This window comes from Ochotona princeps, chromosome 9 (genome assembly GCF_030435755.1).
Source record: "Ochotona princeps isolate mOchPri1 chromosome 9, mOchPri1.hap1, whole genome shotgun sequence".
Classification (NCBI taxonomy): Eukaryota; Metazoa; Chordata; class Mammalia; order Lagomorpha; family Ochotonidae; genus Ochotona; species Ochotona princeps.
This window is the reverse complement of record NC_080840.1, coordinates 43,417,042-43,440,169: the sequence shown is the minus strand read 5'-3', so window position 1 is coordinate 43,440,169 and position 23,128 is coordinate 43,417,042. Positions and strand designations below refer to the sequence as shown.

Below are 23,128 nucleotides of genomic sequence, written 5' to 3'. Positions count from 1 at the left end.
AACTGGCCACACACACACGTTCTCATCAGTAAATGAGGGTTCCTGTTACTCCACATCATTATTGTTTTGGGTTTCAGCCTTGTAATAAATGTGTGTTAGTATCTTTTGTTATTGCTTTACTTGGCATTTCTTTGACAACATATGATGTGGAATCTTTTTTGTAGGGTTAGTGATCATTTCCCTATCTTCCCTTAAGGAAGTATCTTTTACATCTTCACTTTTTAAATTGTGTTCTTTACTTACTTACTGTTGAAATTTAAGGGATCTTTGTATATTTTAGTTCTTTGTCAAATATCTCTTGAAAACGTTTTCTCCCACGCTGTGTCTTATTTCATTCTCTTGACAGCATCTCTCCAAGTAGAGAAGTCTTCAACTTTAATGCAGACCAACTAGTTTATTAATACTTTATTTCATGAGTAAGGCTACTGGCCTTAAAGACATAGTCATGAGAAAAAGATCAGTTTCATTGTATACGTGTTGGTTGTGAGAACGCACTGGATACCCATGAGAAAGGCCATTTTTTTTTGATACCCCATTGGTTATGTTATAGTAAGTTCAGGGTGTAGAATGTGGCTGGTTCATCACTGTCTCCCATCTTCTTCCATGAGTACTCATTTACTGAATGGAAGATTTACTTCCTCAGAAGGCAATGGAATTTTTTTGCTGTTCCCCTTGGATATTATATCACATTGCCATTTGTGGTCTCCATTTCAAAGCAGCAAGTGTTTAGAGATAGGCAGAAGCTATTGTTTTCTTGGCATTCTGGAACCAAGTCTTGGCTCTCTGTTGTTTAGGACATAACCAGGCTTTCCATGTGTGCTGGTCCCTGGGACAGGTTTGGATGTCCACGGTGATTCAGGATTTTGGATTCCCAAACACGGACCATGAAATTTGATTTTCAATAGTTGAGATCTTGTCTCAGAAGAGACAAATAGTTTAATTTTGATTCCCAGTGGTTTAGATCCCAAAGCTCCTAGATTGTGAAAGATTGATCTTAGAGCCTCGTCCCTAGAAGATTGGTGTGATGCTGGAGAAATAATAGCACAGTAGAAGACCGTGAAAAGCTTCAAATCCCTTTTCATCTAACAAGGGAAGTGAGAACTCCCAGGAATGCAACAGAGAAGAGACCAGGAGCTGTGGGGTGTCACTTCTTCAGCTGCCATGTGTGTGTTTTCCTGAGTCTCAGAAGCTATTGGGGCAGGGATGCAGGTTAATGCTTGGAGATTAAGTGGAAGAGGGTGCTGTCATGGACCATGTTTCCTGACACTGAACAATATTAGAGCTAGGTGTTGGTTGCAGAGTCTTGGATCACATTCTGAATGGAATTTGGGTTTAACCTAATATTGATTTTGAATATACCAAATTGAAAGTCAGGAATAAAAAGCTGAGATGGGTGAGTAGAATTAAGATGTTTTTTTCTATCTGCCTTTGAAGAAAGTGCAAGTGAACTAAAAGGTGTGCAGAAAGTTCTATTTCTGCCCAAATTGTAAGATTTGGCAATTGCTATACAAGCTCCAGACTTTGAGAACATGAAATATATCCTTGGTTTTTAAAGTCCGCTCTGTGCAGCTGTGGTACCCTCTTACCAACCTTGCTGTCCATTGCGAGGTCTGCTAACTAGAAGCACTTGCTTATGCTTCCCCTCACCTCATTTCTTGAAAGCATCCTTGCCATTTTAGTGTTCTTCAGTGGCCACACTGGGCTTTTATCACTACCCTTAGCCCCATCTTCCTTACCCTTATCATCTTGAACATTTGACCATGGCTGCCACAGAACATTAATCTTGTTGTCACATTCTCCTGCTCTCTTTTTGAAAGCTTGCCACAGGCTCACCACTCTGACTTTTTTTTCATTCTATAGCCACAATCCAGCCTTGAACTCTTGGAATACTGCCACCACGCACTATCCAGAAAACCTCTATGTGCTCACTTACTTCTCTGTCCAGGCTCAGTAATTTCACCCCATCTTCATCAATGCTCAAAGCCCTCTTGGTGTCCTACCAGGCTCACTTCTGTGTCATTGCTATATTTATCCTTCTTTTCTGTTTCCAGACTAAAGACCATCACCAAGGAAAATGCTGGAGGGCCCAGCGCGATAGCGTAGCAGTTAAAGTCTTCACCTGGAATGCACCGCCGGGATCCCATATGGGTACCGGTTCTAATCCCAGCAGCCGCACTTCCCATCCAGCTCCCTGCTTGTGGCCTGGGAAAGCAGTCAAGGATGGCCCAAAACCTTGGGGCCCTGCACCCACATGGGAGACCTGGAATAAGCTCCGGGTTCCTGACTTCGGATCGGCACAGCTCCAGCTGTTGCGACTGCTTGGGGAGTGAATCATCGGACTGATGATCTTCCTCTCTGTCTCTCCTCCTCTGTGTATATCTGCCTTTACAATAAAAAAAAATGTTTCAAAAAAGGAAATGCTAGAGTTTTACCCATCTGATCTATTACATGTTCATGTGAACGTCACTTGGGAAGACATTTCTGCTTATCAGTCTCATTACTCACATCTGTAGTTTCCCTAGAACACATTGATGTAACCTGGACTATATACTAAAACAACTTAGAAATTTTCTCTGTACTCCTATACATTTTAAATCAGCATGGAAAAGTTTGTAACAGAAGTTTAAAAAGCCTAAGAAATATACTTTCTGGCATATTGTAACACTGACATTTTAATAAAACTGTTGCATAGCTCCTTTAAATGAATACAGTGCAGTAGAAATATCATGGTAATTTGACGCCTGGAATTAAACACAAAACATTCTTTTTTCAACAGGAAGAAACCTTACTTTATTCCCTTTTCTTCTGGAGCTCATCTATGCAATTTACTTCCACCAAGCTATCCCAACGTATTTTTATACTTAATATCTATTCATAATATTCTGGACTTCTATGTAACAACACATAAAGATTTATTTATTCATTCACCTTTATTTATTACAACTACAAAACTTCATATGTTAAAACATTCTTCTTAAATTGGTTTATCATTAAAATGATCATAAATACAGAGTGCTCAAAACATAGATGCAAAGATGCTTCAAAAATTTCTTGAATAAGAAGACTTTAAACATTTATTTCGGTGTCAAGATTTTTTATATTCAAGCAGTTTTTTTTCATAATAGACATTTGCATGAACTTTTTAAAATAAATATTTTACATTGTTTTAAAATCTGAGAGACAGACTGTTAGATAATATGAGAGGGAATACAAGAGACATCTTCAATGTGCTGGTTTACTCTCCAAAATGTCACAATATCTGGGACTGGACCATGCCCAAACCAGGAACTAGAGGTTCCATGTAGGTTTCCTACTTGGGTAGCAGGGGTCCAACTCATTGGATCATCCTGTACTGGTTTCCCAGATGCACTAGCAGGATACTGGATCAGAATTTGAACAGTGAGACTCAAACTGGTGCCGTGAAATGGTATACTGGCAATGTAGGTGGTGGTTTAATCGACTGTGCCACAATGCTGGCCCTATGCATGAGATTTTTTGGAAATTCCCAGTATATTTCAGTGCTTGAGAAATATTTCCTAAACCAACATTTTATTGCGAAAGTGTCTCTTTTTTAAATATTTAATTAATTTATTTATTTATATTTTATATATTTTTTAAATTGGAAAGGCAGATACAGAGAGAGGAGGGGAGACAGAGAGGAAGATCTTCAGTCCGATGGTTCACTCCCCAAGAGACTGCAATGGCCAGTGCTGTGCTGATCTGAAGCCAGGAGCCAGGAGCTTATTCCAGGTCTCCCATGTGGGTGTGGGGTCCCAAGGCTTTGGGTCATCCTCCACTGCTTTTCCAGGTGACAAGCAGGGAGCTGGATGGGAAGCAGGGCCGCAGGGATTAGAACCGGTGCCCATATGGGATCCCGGCACGTGCAAGGCGAGGACTTTCACCACTACGCTATTGCGCTGGGCCTGTAAGAGTTTCTTAATCAGATGGATGCGATTATGAATTCTTCCTTTATCTTATGTACTTGAAATCTCTACATCTGTGCAATATACAGGGAAGATGGGAAACTTGCATCATTTGAGGAAGTGAAGAAAGGAGGTTTGTAAGAGGGAGCAGATGGAGATGTTGGATGTGCCTCCAGAAGGGCTTCCCATGGAAAGTCAGTTTAATTAAGGGTAAATGAGGATGCAGGCAGTATTTGACCTAGCAGTCAAGACACTAGTGTCATATGTCAGAGCACCTGGGTTTGAGTCCTGCCTCTATTCCAATTCCAGCTTCCTAGTAATGAACATCCTGGAAGGCAGCAGACGATGATTTAGATAATTAGGTCTCTAACACCTACTTGGGAAACCCACTGTGAGTGTCTGGCTCCCAGTTTCGGCCCAGCCCAGCTCAACTGTTGCAGACATTTGAGGAATGGACCATCTCTCTCTCTCTCTCTCTCCCTTTCTCCTTCTCTCCCTCTCCCTCTCTTTTTCTCGTTCTCTCTCTCTCTCTCTCTCTCTCTCTCCCTGCTCTGATGCCACTAAATTGCAGAGTAACTGAGGAAACGGAATATACAGGAATCAGTTTCTCCAAATTGTAGAATATTCTATACTTCCAGCGGTTCAGACTTCCCACTAGGAAGCTAACCATCCTGACTTCTCTCTTATTCTTACGCTCTGGGTTTGAGACAACGGTGAACGCAATAACAGAAGGTCTCATCTTGCATCCTTGCTCCTGGCACAGTTTTACCTTTACTCCCACCCTCTCCTCTAGCCTCTGCTTTGGAGTATGCATCTTTGGTTAGAAGGTTAATTGATTGTCTCACACGAATGCTGTTTTCTTTTCCATATTTTTAACTGCATCGATTCTCAATCATCTCCACCTTCTTTTTTTCCAAATGCCTGTCCGTATGTCATAAAACTTGCCAGATATCTCCTGTTTGTATGTTTTTGAACAGTTCTTGATTTTTAAAATTATTCACTCAATATAACTACCTTTTTAATACATTTGTTATTTCTGTTTCTTTCGCAGCAGCATTTCTGGATTGTGTACTCGGCTGTAATACTGCTGATCTCTCTCCATATTCTGTCTTTCATCCACCCTTCCCCCCTCAGTAACAAACACTTCATTCCTTCCTGGATTCTTGTAAAAGTGTCAGACTTAAGCAAGGTTTTAATTTTTTGCTTTTGGAGTGAAGTGCTTAATACTCTAAACACTGTCTACAAACCTACTTTTTTTTTTGGTCAGAAAATGCTTTCATTCTTTAGAAATTCTTCTACATGAATGGATGTGTCTAGATTTTCTCCGTTTCTGAAGCTAACTTGCTTCTCCCTTTCCTGTCCCCCAGGTGGTGCAATGCACCTGGGTCTCCTTCTGGAAGGTTTGGACAAGCCCTTGCTTTATGTTTTAGCCATCCCCCCGGGCCTTTTCTAACTTAGGCACAACATCTCTTGTTGGGAACTGCTGGTTTAATCAAATCTTTGTCATTTCAATTTTGATCTTTGCCATTTTTCTCAGTGGCCTCTTCTTTATATCAGGAAAGAGACAAGCAAGGAAACCCAAGCTGCAGTCAGGACGTGGTCACCTCAGCCTTGGAGTGAGGACCACTCTCTGCTATTGCAGTCTTGGGACTGGTTTCCAGCAGCAACAAGGGATGCTGCTAATAATTTTCTTAGAATGTCTCCTTTCTCCTAATTGTATTCAAGGCCATGTCTACTCGTCCCTGTGCCCTATCATGAAAACCTGATCTTTATTTACTCATCTTCATCTCCTAGCTCATTTTCTTGTTTATCTCTTCATTTCCTGAACAACAGAATTTTTAATTTTGATGACATTTGATTGGTCAATTTTTCTTTGATGCTTATGTTTTTCATTGAAAAGTCTAAGAACTATTTGCTTAACCCTAGATGACCAATATTTTATTTTATGTTTCCTAGAAGTTTTAGCATTTTTCATTTGCTATTTAAGTCTATAATCCTTTCTTGAGTGGATTTTTATAAAAGGTATCAGGATTGAACATAGTTTTATTTTTCTCATTTTAGATTACTGTGCTTATTTCTCTAAACTGAGACAATAAGCCTGTACTGTTTATTGGAAAGGCTGTCTTTCCTCTGTTGAATTACTTTTGTACTTTTGTCAAGCAAGCCTTAATAGTGTGGGTTTTTCTCCTCTATTTTGTCCCAGTGAACTCTGTGTATATCTGTCCTCTAATACTACTCATCATTGAATATTGAAGCTGTCTAGTAAGAGTTTTAAGTAGTTAGACTCCTCTAATTTGGGGAGATTCCTCTCACTGTACTTTGGTTTGTTCAAAACTGTTTTAGCTATTTTAGTTCCTTTGGATTTCATTGTAAATTTCAAACATACACACACATTCAGAATCAACCCATAATTGTGGGCCTCGAGAAGCCCAGATCCAAGAGAGCTGATGATATGGATTTCATCTTAGTCCAGAGGTCTGAGAAGCGGAAGTACAGACATTCAAGTGCAAGGCCAGACCTGAAAGCAGGAGATCAACATGCTCAAAGACAGGCAGACAAAAAGCATTCATTCACTCAACCTCCTGTTCTAAGGACTTCAGCAGATGGAATGAGGCCTGGCCCGATTGAGTCTACGGATTCAAATGCTAATCTCACCCAGAAACACCCCACACACCAACTAGTACACACAGAATAGTGTTTAATAAATATCTGGGCACCCTATACCACAACAAAGATGACATATCAAATTTGATATTTTATCAAGAGACTTTTCTCATTCAGCACATTAATTAGGTTTACCCTACGAACTGATTTTTCAACTACTGAACTTTACTTGCATCTGTGAAATAAACTCTAAGAAGTCATAGAGTATAGCTTTAAATATATTGTTGAATCTCAATGACTAATACTTTGTTATGAGTTTTTGCATCTATATTCACAACAGATATTAATATGAAATTTTGTCATTTAGCCTTCTTTGGTTTGTAGTTATGGTAATACCACCTTCACTAAATGAATTAAAAAATGTTCGTACCTGTTAAGTGCTCTGGAAGACTGCAGATTGGCACTTCTGTAAAATTTGGTAAAATTTTCTAGGAAAATCATCTGGTTCTGGAAAAGTCCCTCGGAGTTTCAAGTTGCTACTTCAATATTGTTTGTAGACATAGGACTATGCAAATTATCTAGTTCATGCTGGGTGGCTTGGGATAGTTTTGTTTTTTGAGGGGTTGGTTCATTTCTCCTAACTTGTCAAATTTCTTCATGTAATGAACTATAGAAATAATCCCTAAAAGTATAGTCTTGGGAAAGACCCCTAAAACATAGGCAACAAAATAAAAACTAAACAAATAGGACTGTATCAAAATCATAAGATTTTGCACTGCAAAGGAATGATTAAAACAGGGAAGACACATCCAACATAATGAAAAAAAAATTGCAAACCACGTATCTGAAAAGGATTAATATCCTAGATATATCATCAACTTAAAAACCTCAAAATGAAAAAAGCAGCAACTCTAATCTAGAAACAGGCAAAGGACTTCAACAGACAGTTCTCAAAAGAACATATGCTATGAACCAACAAATATATGGAAAAATTTGCAATGTCATTAGTCATCAGGAAAACACAAACCAAAGACACATTGGACCCTGCCCCCATCAAAATGACTAACATCCAAATAACAGAAACAAATGTTGGTGGGGGTGTGGAGAAAAGGAGGCACTCCTACACTGTTAGTGGGAATGTAAAGTAGTGTGCCCTTTGAGGAAAACAGGGTATGGGGTTTCTTTAAAACTACAAATAGAATTGCCATATGATCCAGAAATCCCAAGACTGGGTATATACCCAAAAGACCAGAACACAATGAATAGCAGCACTATTCACAACTGCCAAAATTTTCAATCAATTAGGGTGTCCTTTGTAAGATCAGTGAATAGAAAATGTGATAGCTATACACACAATAATATATCATTCAGCTATGAAAAAGAATGAAATTCCACCATTTGTAGCATAATGGATTCAGCTAGAGGATATAACATTGAGTGAAATAAGCCAGACCCAGATATTGCAAGTTCTCCCTTATATGTGGGAGCTGAAAAAACAGAATAAAACAAACAAACAACAAAAAAAAAGAAAACCAAACCACACCAAACAAAATCAGTATTACTGCAAGCATGATTGTGCAAATTTTTTTGTATCTTGTCCAGACAAGTGGTTAAGTAGTATAATGAAATCAATTTAGTGTTTTGTGATTGTTTTATACTTTACTGTGCATGGGTGAATTGATCATTTTTCTATTTAATTATTATTTGTAGCTATTGTCTGTATTTCCACTAAACTAAAATAATTTTGTTTTTTGTTTGATAAACTTATTTGGTGAAGTATTAATCCTTTTACTGTGGTATAAGTCCAGAATATGCTGTAAAAAAGTTAAAAAAAATAGAAGACAGGGAAGAGTGTGAGGGAAGTGTCATTGTGTTCTTGGGATTGTTTCTAATTTGTCAAATAATAACTAAAAACTAAAATTAAAAACACAATATAAATATGAGTGTAATCTTTATTTCATCATTCATTATAGTTTGGAGGTTGCATGGTCTGGTATCTTGCTTCATTTCTCATGTCAAAATTTTGCTCACTCTCTCTTGCTCTCCCTTTTTAATTTACTCATTTGCTTGAAAGGCAGTTACCACACGTGCGCGCGCGCGCACACACACACACACACACACACACTCACACCCCTTCCATCTGTAATGGCTGTGGCTGGATCGGACTGAAGCTAGCAGCCAGGGGCTTCTTCCAGGTCTTGCATAAGGATGCAGGGACCCAAAGACTTGGGTTACTTTCCCAGGCACATTGGCAGGACAGTGGGTTGGAGATGGAGCAGAACCAGCACACTCATGGGATGCTGATGTTGCAGACAGTAGCTTAAGTCCATATGCTACAGTAGAACCACTTGGTACTCTTACTGGAGATTTGTTGATTGTACTGATTTTCCGAAGAATTAACTTTTTTTAGTGATCTTTTTACCCCCTGTTTTCAAAATGTTTATTTTTTACCCTTACTTTTATTACTTCCTTTCTTTTGTTGAGGGTTTATTTTCCTCTTCTTTCTATAGCTTTTTTTTTTTCCCCTAAAGGATACAAATGGTGCTGTAAACTTCCCTCTCAGGACTATGGCTGTAGTCTATGAATTTTTCTATGTTGCATTCTCATTTTGCTTAAAATTTTAAAAAATTTTTAAATGTTTAAAAATTTCCCTAAAAATTTACTTTTGACTCATGTATTATTAAGAAGTGTATTATTGAATTTTTGACTGCTGCTTGACAATTAGGGGCTCTCCTTGGCCTTTCCATCCTGCAGATATGGCTCAATTTGTTCTGTATTCCTATTTCTCATTCCGGTTTGCAACAGAATCCCTGTTTCTATCCAAATTTGATGCGTCATATTTTGCTCTGAATATAAATGTGAGTCTTTCTGGATTTCCATTTGTATTTATACTTAAAATTCCATGGTGATCAAGTTTTTTTTCTCATTTCTTAAATGACAATTGTAAAGTTACTTAAAGGCTATCTTATAACTCACTGTACTTTTTATTTTAGAGCAAGTTTGTGACTGAAATTGCAGGAAAAAAATGAGCAGCGGAACTTAGAAGTGAAAGAGTGATCTCATCGGAGCCCCCCCGCCTTTTTTAATAGTTTATAACCATAGTCCCAACTTTTTGTCAAACAAGTACCACACTACTCCCTGAGTTAGCAGGATGACTCTCTTCCACCATCTGAACAGGCGACTGTACAGTCAATTCACACTCATATTCCTTTTGCCTTAGAAACTGAATAAGCTGCTCAGGTTTTCTCAGTGCTTTTTCTGAACAGGGTTAATAATTATTCATTTGCAAAAAGCCTGGGGCAAGAAAAACTTCATCTGCTCAAAAATTTTTAAAATATATAATTAATAAGAGCACGGCATGAGGTTTTACAGAATATGATTATAGTCTTTAATCTGAGAGAACAAATGCATCTAATTGAACCCTGCTGAATAATAAAGTATAAAATTTCCTTTTTGGAAACCCAAAATACATTCATTGAAAATTATCAGGTAGTAAATCTAATGCAAACAATTCTCTTTTATTATAACCATTTGAATTTATATTGCACTCTTTTTTAAATTCAAAGAGTTTTAATTAAATGATTTTTTACAAAACAGAACATATAATCATCCAGTAAAATCCCTGGTTAGTAAATGAACCATAGAATAATATTTTTCTATGCTTCTATGCAGAAGCATGTGTTTGTAATTTTTAACATGAAGTTTCACCAGTTGAAAGTATAACTGGTTTTTGTTATGGGAAGAGTTTTGACCATGGTGGGATCACTCAAAGAATTCTGTTCTGTACTATGTGATGCTTCCTAAGAGTGTTTGAACACACAGTGAATCCCTTGACTGGATCCCCACTTAAGTCGCACATGGGCTGGTTGTAGGTCACTGTTCTAGTTACTGGGCTTCATATTGGGCTACTAGAACTAACTCTGTCCCTCAGGACGATGACAACAGTTTCCTAGGTACTACCCAATGTCTGTAAGTGATCCTGAAACCTGTAATTCTTCAAACACCAAAAGTAAGGCAACAGTGTATTACAATGAGTCATTGGTCTGAAACAGGACAAAGTATTTTCAGTTGTGAAATTCCTTGGTATATGGCATAATTCTGTTTACATGCCCACATCCTTCGGCCATCAGTTGCAGCATGGCTAGGTGAGGCTCATTCCGAGAGCTAGGAACTCAATTCATGTCTCCCATGTGGATGGCAGGGAGCAAAATGTATCATCACTCATTGCCACTTAAAGCATACATTAGCAAAAAGTTAGAACCAGAAATAGATGCTCTCAAATAGGGTGTTAATGTCCAAAATAGTGCTAACTAGTGCACCGAATTCCTGTCCTTCTTCTAACTTTTATGCTTTTTTCCCCTAGGGCTCCAGTATAAGGATGACATGAAGAGGATAACCTTCAATAAATAGCATTACTGCCCCGCTGCTGTTGGTCCTTTGCTCCCTTAAAATGAGCTCGCTGTAGTCCTCCTGTCACCCAGGATGGATTCTATTCTAGGAGTCTTCCCTATTCTTCCCAGGCTCACTTGGCCTGCCCCTCACACCCTAGTGACATCTCTGAAACTTCAGCATAAATATAGCTCAAGCTTAAAAGCTGGGACAGTCTCTACCAAAATATCATTTGCACAGTTCCTTGCAACTGACCTGACCTAAATTCATACTCACACCCATCCTGTGTGGGGAGGAAAGTGTTACTGTACATGTTTCACAGGTGAAAATTGGAGCTCAGGAACTTGTCTTTTGTCTCTATCCCTCTAAGGTGGGATAGAGATCTTTTTATATTATGTGAATGCATTCATTCTATGTAGTACCACCAAAGGATTTCGGGTAAGGGGCATCTGAACAGTAAGAGTGGAAAGACAAGACTAGATGGTAGAAGAACACGGACATTCAGTGGTTACTTCTCTCCATTGGCAGAGCTGAGCTTTATATTTAGCTCAAAGCTTTTTGGAAGCCAGACAAAAAGGCAGACATTGTCAAGTTTGCAGCTCCTGTTTTCAAAAAGGAATGAAGATGCCAATTTCTCAGAGGAATCAATGTACATCTCTACACACAAGGTCTTTCTAGAACAAGTGCAGTGAAACACTTCTCATGGTGGCATCTGCTGTCTTCCTTTGATAAAATTTCATTCCAACCTTTAAGTTTAAATGCATTTTACAACACAAGTACCCTTATTAACCTACTTTATCACTGATGGACAGTTAGCGTAGAGATATAAAACCTCGTATTTTGGGGGCTTAGCATTTGGCTAAATAGTTAAAATACTTATATCCCTTATTAGGTTGCTAATTTCCAGTCCTGGTGCCTTTTTGGATCCATTCTCCTGGTAACAGCTTCCTGGAAGGCTTGAGTCACTACTACCCAATGGGAGAGGTGGATTGAATTCTCAGCTCCCGGCTGTGACCTTGTCCAGTCCTAGCTATTACAGGTGTTTGAGGAGTGAACCTGTGAATGCAGACATCTCTCCCCTTTCAAATAAAATTAAAATAAAATAATTTTAAAGGTTAGAAGAATTGTTTCACTAAATTCTCCATAAAATTAAGAATGTGAGGCAATTTTGCTGTTGTCATTTGACAGTGCAAAGCATCAATCTAGCCTTTCCTTTTCATCACTTCACTTTCTTTTTATTCTTAAGATCATGCCAATCCTCTTGAGCTGCTTGGTCTGTTTGTCACCAGATATTAAACAGAAGTGGGTTTGGGAAAGTTTAGTAACGCCTCCATAACAGCCAATCCAAGGTCCCCTCCAGCTCTCTAGATTCGAGCAGTGTTCATCACTACTATGAAATGTTCTCTCTAGACTAGCAGGACACTATCTTACCCCTTTGTCTATTTCTCCTCCTCCTCCTGGCTGCTTCTTCCACTGTAGCCAACATTGCAGTATTGGAAATAATGAAAGCTGGCCCTAGGAGCTATTTTCCTTTCACTTCCCTTTGGATATTACGTATCTTGTTTGACAAGCAGTACGTTCTAATAATAGCCAGCAAAACAACAAATGTTATTTATTTTTCAGAATAGAACATGCTCATATCTCTCTGACTGAAGTTGCATTTTGAGAGGACTTTTTGAATTGGGAAGTAGTGGAGAACTACATACAAATCTGGATGCATGTATGAACCTTTACAGACAATATAATAATCTGTGTAAAAGGAATAGATGAGAACTACCTGCTGTGTCCATTGCTGGAAAATCTGCCCTATAAATCCTCCTGACCTAAAAGCTGTATCTGCCTCCTATGCTTTCTCTGGATTTCTTGGCTGACATTTCCGGTGACATCATGCTACTTGAATACTCTAAAGAATTATACTCAAATTTCTGATTATCTTTCCCTTTGTCTACTCACCAATCCCCCCGCCCCTGAGTTTTTCCTAGACTGATTCTTCACTCATAGATCCCATATTTGACTTTGAAGTCAACATGTTGCTCACCTTTACAAATCTGTCCTTTCCTCCTAGTTGATGGCCTTTACATGTAACATTTACATACAGCTCTTGAATCACTGGGAGGGCTTGTTCTAACACACACACGCATACACACACATGGCTAGGCCCTGTCTTAGGATTTTTTTGCTCTGCATCTGGGGTGAGCTGAAAATCTACATTTCTAACAAGTTCCCAGGTGAAGTTGAAGCTGCTGTTGAGTGTATCAGGCAGCATGGTCACTTTGGCAGGCAATGGCTTAAATCAGTTACTGCTAATTTAATTGTGTCTCTAATCCTTTTTCATTTGTCCTTGGTAATGATCTCTTTATTCTCCCTACCCCATCTCACACAGCTTCAATGCATCCTTCAGACTAGAGCAACCATCCCAGTAGAACTTTCTGTGACGAAGGTAATGTTCATTCTGTGCTATTCAGTCTAGAGGCTACCAGCCAAAAGTGGCTGTAGAGCGCTTTACATGTTGCTATTGCAACTGGGGAACTGAATTTTACAATTAATAAATCATTATTTATCTTTCAACATGGTTGTGGCTAAAGCAATGGCCAGCACAATTCTACATTTTGCCAGGATATTCAAGGATAACATCCCATTATATCTAAAATGCTCCAGTGGTTTCACATTGTCTCCAAGTTAAAGAAGGATAATAGTGTGGACCAAGTTTGGTTTAGAAAATCCTAACACCTGAGCCCATACCTTAGTTCCAGAGCTTAATAGTTGGGTAGCTTTAGGTAAATGAATTAATCTTTGAAGCTCAGCTTCCTTATCTGTCAATGTAAACCACTTTTCTTCCTGATCATAGCAGTTATCAATAATATAATCCATTAATTATCATGAGAAGAACAATAATTATTGCTCCAAACACATTTGTAAACCTCACAAATGCCTTCACAATTAGATGCTTGCCCTGTTTTCCAACTTCAATTTTGATGTTCCTTCTTTTGCATTTTGACTTCTTGACTTTCTAGGTTGTTTGCGTTCCTCCCAAATACTCTCATATACTGTGTGATTCTGTAATTTTAGCTGGGTTGATTGTTACTGATGTACCTTGGTGCATGTTACTTGTGTTTTTAAAGGAAGCCCAAGTGTTATTTTATTTACTAAATCCTTTCACTTTCCGCTGTCACCCAAAGAGGGAAGACCACCTCCTCCTCTTTGTGTCTGTAATGCAATGTTTCTACCTTGTATCTACTATTATATGCATCTTATTTTATCCATTTGCCTCCATGGCCTCTCTCCTTGGACTGTGTTTCTTGACACCAGGACCACTTTTCATTTTGGTGTTCCAAGACCCAGCAGATGACAATTTCCTGGCAGTAAAACATTGTTTTGATGAGTGAACCAGATCCCATATTGACAGGCAGAATTTGGTAACTTTCAGAGCTATAGCAAACCATTCAGACCTGATGTGTTCCCATTGCCTACGTCCCCTTGAGTAAGCCCACTCCCTTCACTGACCCCCTACAATGGGAGACCAGAACAGAGGCTACCTAGAGCCTGTCCAACTGTCTCATAGTTAGTACTCACTGTCTTCTCCACTGATGCTTTGGTTATTACTGCATCTTAGGTTCTGCTCTATTTTACAACCATGGAATATATTCGGTTTTCTAACTTGTTGGTTCTTCATGTACAAATTAAATAATTACCAACAGAAAGCATGTTTAGGTCTACGACTGTTGTGCCTATACTGATTATGTACAGATTTTTCTGCTGGTTCACTCCCCAAGTAGCTGCAACGGCCTGAGTTGAGCCAAAGCAAAGCCAGGAGCCAGGAGTTTCTTCTGGGTCTCCCACATGGATGCAGAGTCCCAAGACTTTGGGCCATCCTCAACTGCTTTCCTGGGCTGCAAGCAGGGAGCTGGATGGAAAGTAGAGAAGCCAGGACACAAATTGGTGCACATATGGATATTGTCACATGCACGGCAAGGATTTAGCCATTAGGCTACCATGCCAGCCTGTTTTTTTTTCCCTGTGATAATTCACTAAAAACTTCACTGTAACAGCCATTTATGTAGTATATGAGGTGGGCTAAGCAGAAGACTAATGAGGGCAAAGGAGGGACAGCAGTCTCTGTGCTACAGCTTTACACTCATAAATCCATTCTCTTTCTGCAGCACATCCACTTATCTCTGATGCACCAGAGCCTCATCCATCTCAAGGAAAACCCAATGATGAGCATATATAAATGGAGCTCTAAGTGGAGATGCCCTAAAACTTTCCAAGTGTTCATTACATGCATTGTCTCCCTACAAGATTTTATCCCATTTATTTATTCTATTAGGGAATCAGCCCTTACCCTACAAGGGGATGACTACCCTGAAGAAAGGTTTCTTTCTTCACGCATGTGGCATACTCACTTCTGGATGTATACTTTGTCTTTACTCTATTTAAATAAATCCTGCTCTCATTCTCTTACTTTGCTTCAAATTCTCTTCTAATGTGGAGGCAAGAACTTGGAAAAAATCCAACTGAGGGCACCCTTTCTCACAATGGTATTTACATTATATTAGGTATTATAAATAATCTAGAGTTTAAAGTACACACGTGGATGTGTGTAGTTAAATGCAAATTCTATGCTATTTTATGCAAGTGAATTGTGTATGATGGATTTTGGTATCAACAGGAGACCTGGAGTCGATCCCTCATGAATACTGATGGAGAATGTAATTAACCTGGTGCCAATAAAATAAAATATTGAGTTTCTTCAGAAGTTAGGTAACGAAGAAAAATTATTGCTAGTTATTTTTCTCATGTTTGTTAAAGTAGATTTCAAAAGCATTCACAGAAAGATTAAATATAAAAATAAGAAATCAAAATCAAATTAATAAGGCAAAGAAAGTTCAAAATACGCGGTTATGTCAAGCAAATATCAAATATTTTCATGCTAAGTCACATAACACAAGCAGGGGGAGATAAAATTTAAAAAACTAATGCTGAAGTAAATAATGTTGGGACTTTGTGGTGGAAATAGCAATGGGACAATCTGTGTAGCTTGTTCTTAACTCAATAGAAATTCAGTAACTTCAAAACTAGTAAAATGGCCATAGTATTTTATAATTTCTCAAATAAGTAGAAATGGAGAAGATAAAGAATTTTCAAAGGACAAAATGGAGCAAATAAAAAATTCAGTGGAGAGCTTCAACAACAGAATGAATGAGGCAGAAAATAGAATCTCAGATTTGGAATATATTTCTTGCCACAATGGGGAAACAATCAAAAAGCTGGAAAGTGGAGCTGGATCCAGCTAAAACATATTCAGAGAATTAAGAGACACTATTAAAAGGCTGAATATAACAGTTATGAGGGTTCCAGAAGGTGCAGAAAGAGAAGCTAGGTTTAAAAATGTATTCATGATATCTGGGCAAACGGAGACTTTAAGGTGGACCATGTCAAGCAGTGGAATATGGAGAGATTTCATCGTACTTGGAGTGGCGACATTGGCAGTAATTTGGAACTGTTGAACTATCCAAACCTCATGAACAGAGCCCTCAGAGCACGCCTTACATAGGGGACCCTGAGGTAGTGTCAGGTGGCTGTCCTCCATCCCAAAATGCAGAGGTGTTTGGGAGGCTGGGTGCGGCTTCTCTCCTTGTCTCTCCTGTTCCCCCAGATACAGGAAGGAAGGGAGAAAAAAAGGAGAATGTGGATATGTGCTCTACCCACCTTCCTGTAACCCTTGACCCTTATCATCATAATCAACTATGTAAAAATCATTAACATGTATTAATGAAATATTAAATGAATACTTCGCTAATATGGAGAAATAATTGGGAAACAATATCCAGGAAGGGTACAGAGCTCTCATTAAGATTGACTAAAAGTCATCGTTACCATGATACATGATAATCAAGCTCTCTTCAATCAAAATAGGGAAAAGATCTTTAAATGTACACATAAAAAAAATTAATTGGCATAGAGAGGAATCTCAATCAGACTCACAGCTGACATCTCAGAGGAAATCTACTACATTTTGGTTAGGTGTTCAGTTGATAGAGCTTTTCTTTGAGTGGTTTTCTATTGTAAATAATTCTGCTGTAAATGTTTGTGAACAGCATTTTGTGTGGACATGTTTTTATTTCTTTTAGGATGATTCCTGGAAATGGGATGATGGAGTTCCATGTAAAGCATATATTTAACTTTTAAGAATTATTTGCTTTCCAAATATTACCACTAGCAGTACATAAGTATTCTGGTTTCTTCACACTCATGCTAGTACCTGGTATCTTTTGCAACTGTTCTAATTGATATATGGTTTATTTTACATTTGTCTACTGTTAACAATATTGAATATTTTAATGAGTTTACTCGTAATTCTTGTCTTTTTTTTTTTTTGGTATGTTGAAATGTCTACTCAATTTTTTTGCCCCCTTTTTTCTGGATTGTTTTCCATATTATTGAGTGGTATGAGTTTTTGTTTGTTCTAGAAATAAGTCATTATCAGACAGTGAATTTCCAAATATTTCATGTTTAATCCACAGCTTCTCTTTTAGTTTTCCTAAGTTTCTTTTGAAGAACAGTTTATTGATTTATGAATTATTATTGTTGTTGCTTGCTTAAATCAAGTTTAGACTGATTTCCTCGTACGTTTTCTTCTCTCTTTTTAATTCAAATTCTGTTTAAAATTTTTATTTTATTTTTTAAATTGGATAGTCAGATTTACAGAGAGAAGGAGAGACAGAAAGAAAGATCTTCCATCCACTGGTGTAGTCCCAAAGTGGCTGCAATGGCCAGAACTGAGCTGATCTGAAACTGATCCAGGAGCTTCTTCCAGGTCTCCTACACAAAGGATCCCAAGGCCTAAGGCCCCAGTCCAACCTCCACTACTTTCTTAGGTCACAAGCAGGGAGCTGGATAGGAAGTGGAGCAGCTGGGACACAAACCGATACCCATATGGATCCCAGTGCATGCAAGGCAAGTGCTCTAGCGATTAGGCTTCCATGCTGCGCCTGATTTCCTTCCATGTTCTTTTCTAGAGATTCTATAGCTGTAGCTCTTACAATCAGGTTTATGACCTAATATTATGCTCTATTTTGAAGTGGTTTTAATAGTTGATTAGTGGGGCCCAGTGTGATAGTGTAGCAGTTAAAGTTTTCACCTGGAACACGCATGGGTCTAATATGGGCGCTGGTTCTAATATGGGCGCCGGTTCTAATCCCACCAGCTGCACTTCCCATCCAGCTCCCTGCTTGTGGCCTGGAAAGCACTCAAAGAGGGCTCAAAGCTTTGAGACCCTGCACCCACGTGGGAGACCCGGAATAAGCTCCTGGCTCCTGGCTTCATATTGGCTCAGCTCCAGCCATTGCAACCGCTTGAGGAGAGAACCATCGGACAGAAGACCTTCCTCTCTGTTTCTGTTCCTCTCTGTATATCTGTCTTTCCAATAAAAAAGAAACAATTTAAAAAAAGTTGATAAGTGGCAGGAATCTAAATTAATTTTTTAAATTTAATTTCTAAATTAATTGTTCTAGCATTATTTTTCAATTGCATGGCCCTTTCTCTAAATTTAATAAACCATTAATGTGTCTATTTCTGAACTTCATATATTCCATTCCATTATTTGTCCTTATTTCTATGTCATTATACTTTCCCAATTACTCCAGCTTTTTTGGCTAGTTTTGAAGTCAGTCCATATGCATTAATGAAATTTGTAAGTCTTACTTAAAATTGCTGTAATATTACAAGTCTTTTGCATTTGCATTGTGGTTTGATGTTTAACTTGTCAATGCCTATAAAAATGACTGCTGAGAATTTTGTAGTGATTGAGTTGAAGCTTTAATGTAGAGAGAACTGTCACGTGAACAATGGCTCCCATTCCATTTTCATTTAGAATATTAAAGTTGAACAGCAATATCTTGTAGTTTTTGGTGTATAGATCTATATCAGGCTAATGCTTAATTTTAGGGAAATACAGCAACTTTGCTCCAGTGGAGGTTCATTTCTTTCCTTAGTTTTGAGCCACTGCTGTCACACACACAGTATATATACAGAAAATGCACATACACACATGCTGAAAACATCTCAACAATAATATTTCATAATTTTATAATGAACATCATTGTTTAAATATTAAAATATCTATTTTAAAGAAAATTAAGTGGTGGATATTTGGCCTAGTTGTTAAGAGGCCAACTGGGACACCCAAATATCCTCTCAGCACTGCTGGCTCTAGTTACGATTCCAGTTTCCTATTCATGCATGTCTTGAGAGACAGCAGAGGATGGCTATTGAGTTTCTACTACCTACATGGGTGTTCCAGATGGAATTCCTAACTCCCAGATTCAGCCTGGCTCAGCCCTGACTGGTGTAGAAGTGTCAGGGGTGAACCACCTAATGGGATATTTTCTTCTAACTCTGACTCAAACAGAAGCAAAAGTATATTTTCTAAACAGGAAATTAAGAACAAGAATGAGTCTTGTGACTTAATGATATTTTAGTACTTTCAGTGTACTGCAATTTTCCCTGAGAATATCTTATTAAGTCTGAAAGATTTCCTTTAGTATTGATTGTAGATAAGGTGTTTTAATAACGCATTTTTTTCAGTTTTTGTTTCTCTTGAAACATACTTATTTTGATTTCATTTTTAAGGAGTAGTTTTGGTAGATCTAGAATCTTTGACAGTTTAACTTATTAGCACTGGAATATAATATTATAATGCTTTATGACATCCATTATTTATAGTGATAAATCAGCCATTAAAAATATTTAGACTGTATGTGATAAGTCATCTTTCTCTTACTGTGATTAAGAATTTCTCTTTCTTGGTTTTGGTGGTTTGATGATCATGTCTACCTGCAAGGATTTTGTTGTATTTATCCTACTTGTGAAGCTTTTAACATTTGTAGATAGTTTTTAATTATATTTAGGAAAATTTTAACTGTCATTTCTTCATATGCATCTTATTTTCATTTATTTCTCTCTTTTTCTTTTGGGACTGTCATTTCACATATGTGAGTATGGTCAATATTTTCCACATATTTCAAATACATTTATTTTTAAAAATATTTGAATGTATGCATATACCAGACAGGGATAATTTTTATTGTTCTGTCTTCCTCCTTTCATCTCAAATCCATTGTGAATTTTGTTACACCATTATACTTTTTAGCTCTAGAGATTCTATTTTATTCATTTAATTTTTAAAATATTATCTCTGTGTTTCAAATGAGATCTTCTATTTGTTGGGTCATAGATATTATGTTCTTTAAATATGTTTGATAAATATATCATCCGTACCTACTCATGAATCAATTTCTGTTGACTGTTTTTTTTTTTGCATAATATGGATCACACTTTCCTGATTCTTTTGCAGATTAATAATGGCTTTACTTGAGAATGGAAATTCAGTTAATAGATTTGGTAACTCAGAATTCAGGTTTGTTTGAGGATTTTGTTGTTCTGTTTAGTTTCAATGAACCTAAAATATTTAATCCTTCTTTACCATGACATATAGCTGTTAAGGCTCCCCAGCTGACTGCATGGTTTAGATATCAGTCAAGCCTTGGGCATACTTTCGTTGTACGTCTTGAATTCACAATGCTGCTGCTCTCTGCAGGCTAGTGTTTATGTAGATCAGAAATTGCATTTATAATTGTCAAGTTTACCTTAGTGTTGGCATTTTGCCACATCTCCTTGAATATCAACTGCACAAAAGAATAGCTTTTCTGAAGTCTAAGAGTGTAGGAATCTCTCCTATCCAGAATCTCTATGTATGTTTTCATTGATCTGTTATATAACTGGGGTTGCAATTTCAGGCTGGAAAAACTGTTGCAACTTCAGGTTGAAGAAGATTCAGTTTCTCATTCCTTTCCTACTGCTTGCCATTAAAATATTTTATTTTGTTTTATAACATAGTTTCATAGGCTTTGGGGTTGCCCATACCCTTCCCAAGGTTCCTTTGCCCCTCGCTGTTGACTGTTGATTTCCCCTCCAGTTTTAAAATGGATGTCCTTCATGAACAGTCACAAGTCCATCATGCTATTACTGGAGTGTTTTCTTGTCTTTCTTTCTTTTTTTTTTTAAAGATTTATTTTTATTACAAAGTCAGATATACAGAGAGAGGAGGACAGACAGAGAGGAAGATCTTCCATCCGATGTTTCACTCCCCAAGTGAGCCGCAACGGGCCGACGCGCGCCGATCCGAAGCCGGGAACCAGGAACCTCTTCCGGGTCTCCCGGCGGGTGCAGGGTCCCAAGGCTTTGGGCCATCCTCGACTACTTTCCCAGGCCACAAGCAGGGAGCTGGATGGGAAGTGGAGCTGCCGGGATTAGAACCGGCGCCCATATGGGATCCCGGGGCTTTCAAGGCGAGGACTTTAGCCGATAGGCCACGCCGCCGGGCCCTGGAGTGTTTTCTGACAATGTAGGTATGGACATTGTCAGAGAGTCCATAATCTTACTGTTAGGATATATTAAATTCTTTCACTGGGAGTTCATCTTTGGTCTGTATGCATAGAGACATGCAACAGTTTGTCTCCATATCTAAACGTTATAATGGGGAATCCCCATTATACTTCCATTATATATCCACTAAAATACAAAACCAGTGAGCACAGTGCACAACAGGGTGAAAATAATAAATTTTCATCAACATGAAGTTAACAAACGAGCTACAAAAATAAAAATGATCACAAGCGGGAAAATGGAAATCGAAAATCTTGCAGGAATGAATGCTAGTGTGTGACCCTTGTGGCGTTGAAGGAATTACAATTAATAACTAGACCTTCAGTACTCATAATATGTAGTGAAACCATGTTGAAATGGACATTTAACCCACTTTTCAGTTGAGTTTCCCCCAGTCAATTGAGACGGTTCAATTTCAGGCTGGTAAAGTTGCTGTTCTTATTGTCTGACATTAATGCAGTGATGGGAACAATCTCTGTGGCTACCACTGATTCCTGCTGTCCATTCCTGAAACGCTACAAAATCTTAAAAAATAAAGGTGTTTGAATTTATCTACTCTTGGCCAATTCGCAACCATTTTGTTCAATTTTATACTTCAATATTTTTAACTCAAGGGAAATTGCTGACCTCTTAAGGTCCTCATGACTGGAAGTTCAATTCATATACTGTTCATGAGGAACACTTAAAAATTAGTGGGAAGTAAAATAAAAAATAAGTTCATTTAGGTACAAAAATTTGACATCTATTCCAATTTTTTTCAAAATTGCATTTCGTGAACTTTTTGAAGACATTTCTTATGCATGCAATTTTACTGAAAGATCCTTTCAATCAGCGACTTATAAAAGAAATGTTTAGATCCCAAGGCTAAGTTTTATTCTGTATAAAATGTTTCTCATTTCATTGATTGATCATTGTGCACACTGCATCTTGTTCCCTGGTTAGAAGTCCAGATGTGTGGGAAGATGAGCCCTTTATTGAGTCACTCTCTTCCAGAGCAGTGACTACTTTATATGAGTAAAATGAAGTTTAATAACTCGTTTGGTAATGCTAGGCTTATGAATAGAAATGTATAAAGCATAGAAGAGGAAATCAATTCCTGGCAACCTAAAAATATACCAAAGAAAGGCACTGCAAAATTATACAAGCTTGGCTGTTCTTTTTAGCAAACTTGACAGGCAGCTTGCCTGCCAAGGGGCTGTGTAAGTCAGGCTGACTCAATCCCAGGAGTAAGTGTGGCAGCTCTGTGTCATTCACTTGCTGATTGATATCCTAGCAGGGGGATTTGTCAGACACGCACCATTCTGTATAAAAAGGTTAATGTTACCCTTCTTTAAAACAAATAGTTTAATAAGCAAAGCATCAAAGCTGAGTTAAGAAAGCCTCACATTCCCCAGTATAAGCCTATCCATTATTCAGCTAGACAGAAAATATCATTGGAAATGTAAGATTATTAGCCGTCCCTTAAAATTCTGTAGCTAAGAAAACAGTGTTTTAAAAGTGAAGTCCTCAAGGCAAAAAAAATCTTGCCTGAATTGCATGCTGGTAACTAGCAGCCTGTCTTCTCTGAAGGGAGACATATGCTACTATCTGGTAGTAGAGGGCAGGTACCATTCACTGGCACCAATGTGGTTTCAGTGCAAGAATGTTGGTAATAGTAAGTGGAGATATTAACCTAGTAGAATTCATTGCGTAGAACCTTTCTGCCCTTGCTCTCATGCTGGATCTGTCTTGTCTTTCTTGTCAAGCTTTCAAGCAATGCCAGTTTG

General features: G+C 38.0%; 1 protein-coding gene across 1 annotated transcript in view; it reads right to left on the bottom strand.

Moving 5' to 3' along the window:
• The window catches only part of XKR4 (XK related 4), a 384,360-nt gene that overhangs the window by 35,102 nt on the left and 326,130 nt on the right, over positions 1–23,128 (bottom strand). The window lies entirely within an intron of this gene.